The following is a 3,868-nucleotide window of genomic DNA, read 5'->3' as shown; positions in this document are numbered from 1 at the left end:
TTTTATTATTAAGAATTTGTCTATCTTTTTAATTTAGCTAAAGAGTATCATAAACGTATTTGGTTATAAAAGCTCACAAAAATTATTTTTTGTATTATGTGAGAGTTATGCATTTATTTTGTCATTTTTATTGGTTACTAAATCATTTTATATTAAATAGTGTTCCTGAGATTATGAATTTTTTTTAAAGGATTTTTTGAAGTTTAATTTTGATATTCTATAACAAATTTTAGATGGTGATCCAATTATATAATTTCATATAATAGTAGATTTTTTAAGTGTTGAACTTTAAAACTAGCTATTTTTATTTAATGTATGATCAGATGTTGTGTATAATTTACATTATTAGTGTATTAATTTTTTTTGGTGTATGTTATTAGGATTTAGTTCTTGGTTAAAGATTTAAGACATTGAATCAATATCAACTATATTAGAATTCTTAGTTAAATAATGATATAAATAGTATAGGAATAAACTAAGAAAAAAAATTAGTGAAAATAATAAATGTTTTGAGGGAATGAATATTGATACTCTTATATATTTTGATAGAATTTAATTTTGATGCATCGTTAGTGTAAAATAGTTTTACATGTACATTCAATTGCTTAATGTTACATAAAAAAATAACTACTTTTTACATTAATGTATGAATTGTCATAAAAAAACAGATGTAATTGTACGACTGTGTAAAATACTTTATACTATAAGTGTATCAAAATTAAACTCTATTTTGATAATATTCCTCAGTTTTTTTTTTCTAAAAATTTAACAAACATATAATATAAAAGAAAAATGTATAAAATGACATTCTAAAAAACAAAAGCTGTATTATCATTATGTTTTGAACCTTTATTGTTAATTTGAGTTCTTTATTCTTTTATATATTATACTTTGTTGGGTTGAATTGAGGAGTTTATCAAGTTGTAGTGATAGAATCTGACCTACATGTTGGTGATTTTATAGGTAGAGTAAAGTAATAATTCTCTAATTGATTTTGTTTTTCAATTTTTTTACAATATTTTTCAGTTTGTCAAATAAATGATTAATTTATTGTGAATTTGAGTTCTATTTAAGATATTTATGATTGGCTAATGAGGTATATACACGTAAAATAAAATTCAAACTATCAACACTTATTGACGAATGAGCTAACCACTCGACTAATTTAAATTAGTTTTTTTTAATTGGTATAATTAAAAGAAAATTCTCCATTTGGTTATTGGAGGAAGGTGCCATTGTGCCGTTTGACTTTTATGTTAATAAATAGTGGTAGACGAATCGGAAATGATTTTATTAGTTTATGTTTTAGAATGGTGTCTTGTCAAGTTAAGGTGTGAACTATAGTGGATTTAGATGAGACTTGTTAGCCTTTTATGTTTGTTTGAAAATATAATTCATTCCAAATCTTCAAAAAGTAAAGAAAGAGGTTTGTTTGAATAAAATCATTTAATGTCTTTTAAACTATGAAAATCTATTTAAATTTGCTTTAGGCTTGTTTGGACTGATTCCAAGAAAAATATCTTCTTTAAAAAAAATACTTTTTAAGAGGAAAAAATAGTTTTACATTAAATTTGAAACAAATTAATATTTTAATGAAAAACTAAAATGTCTTGATTTATCTTTAAATTAAATATATTTCTTATGTTATTTAAATGTCAATTCTCTTTTTTTTAAAGACGACATGTTTAGGTTATAATTTTTTTATTTAGTTATCAAATATTTATATATGTAAAAATAATTTTTTTATTTAATTTTGTTAAAAAGTCGAGTTAAAGTATGACACTTATTTTTCAACAAATTTGCTTAAATAAAAAATATTTTTTAATAAATTAGGATATTTATTTTGTCTATTGTTCACTTCATTTCAAACAAGAAGTTTATCATTATTAAAAAATGAGAAAATAACAGTAACTGTAGACTTCTTTCACAAATATATTAATTAAGAAACTCTAAAATGGAGAGCCCTATGCATTATGTATAATATAAATGAGGGTGGAAATCCAAACCAAACCCCACATAAACTTTAAATGATGTTTGTCTTGTTACATCATAAATTTGAAACTTTGAATTGTCAAGTCCACACATTTAAAGAAATTTTAAACATAAAAATAATTTCGAAACCAAAATTATTTCTTAAAAAGAACTAGACTCTTTGGGGAAAGGCCTATATATTTAATCAAGTCCAAGTAGTGTTTGACTTTTTTTTTGTTGTTGTTGGGATTATGATTAGAGGGTACTTAGTAATCTTTTTGGTAAAGTAGTTAGTTATCGTTTGTATTGAAGTATTTTATATAAAAATTGAGAGATTTATATTTAATATCATGTTTGTTGGTTTAGAGATTACTAAAATTTCTGTCTCTATCTTTAAAATTTTAATATTTTAGTACCTCAAAAAAGTGAGGGCATAGGGGACTAAAATTTTTAGAAATGGAGACTGAAATTTTAATAATATTTTATACCTAAAATACATTTATTTTAATTAATTAATTTTAATTTTACCCTTTATATAAATTAAATTAAAATTTTATTATTGTTTTAATTTTTGTCTTTCATTTTGTACCAAACAAAATACTGAAATTTATTTCAATATCTGTCTCTTAGTCTTTGTCTCTCAATCTCAATCTTTCCGTCTTTATCTCTACACCAAACGCTAACTTAGTGATGTATTAAGTGTGATGGAAGGTACTTATTTATGGCTCTATATATATTATTAGTACCATAATTAATTACTCTATACTTGTTGGTAGTAAAATTGGTTAATTCTTAATTGCAATGATCCCTTATTTATATATGATATGATTGTGGAGCTGCAAGGTGGCTTTGTTACATTAAATTAAAAAAAAAAAATTCATGGAATGAAAATAAATATTGGTACATGAAAATAATCATGCTAAAAAGAAAAAAAACACCCAATCCGGTTATTGATTTTTTTTTGGACTGATTAGTCTTGTGCCAAAAAAAAATAACATTAATTTTTTTTGGCACAGGGATCTCGTTGTCCTTTTAAAGCAATTGTCAGGGACCGGATTGAGTTTTTTTTGTTAAGGATCTCGTTGTCTTTTGAGGTCATTGTTAAGGGTTATTTTGGATTTTATTCTATTTTTTAATGGTGATTGTTATGGTGCTTAAAAGTATTTGCCTAACTTATCAAAAAGAGTTAAAAATTAATATTTAATTTTAAAAGTATAAAAATAAATAATTATTAAATATTCAAAAATTACCATAAAAAATAAGTTAGACAAAAATTAAACACCAAATTATAAGCACCATAGAATTCACTTTTTTAATTTTATGACTTTTGTTAATGCTATAAATTATCACTAAAGAATGTGCTTTGTTTAGTAGGATGATAAAAATGGGAAAAAGAAATTACTAATGAATTTAATGTATAAAATTTTATATAATATATTTTTTAGTAAGTTTTAACTTAATTTTTACATTTTACATTTCAATTAAACATGTTTTATAAAAATAATTTATTTTCTTCAGCAACTTAGAAATAACAACAACGAGAATAACTTTAGTGACACTCAATGCACATTAATATGTGTTTTTTTTTTTAATAAAAATAAAAACTATTTTCGCGTATGTTTTACTCTATTTATCATGTTGACTTGAATGTCATAAGGCAACATAAATTGGATGTCAATTTAAATACTAAATTAAATAATAATTTCTATTAAGTCACGATTTTTTATTTTTTTTTCTTTTTCGTTTTTTTTTCTTTCTTACACCTAAAGTTTAATTTGTAGGACTCTAATTAAAGAAATGGATCTTCTCAATTTTTTTTAATAATTGAAAGAATAAAATATAATTTTTAATTTTTTTATATTTTTTTATCTCATTTATAAAATTAATTATGAGAGAT

The sequence above is a fragment of the Arachis ipaensis genome, chromosome B07 (assembly GCF_000816755.2).
Source record: "Arachis ipaensis cultivar K30076 chromosome B07, Araip1.1, whole genome shotgun sequence".
Classification (NCBI taxonomy): domain Eukaryota; kingdom Viridiplantae; phylum Streptophyta; class Magnoliopsida; order Fabales; family Fabaceae; genus Arachis; species Arachis ipaensis.
This window is presented reverse-complemented; position numbering follows the sequence as displayed.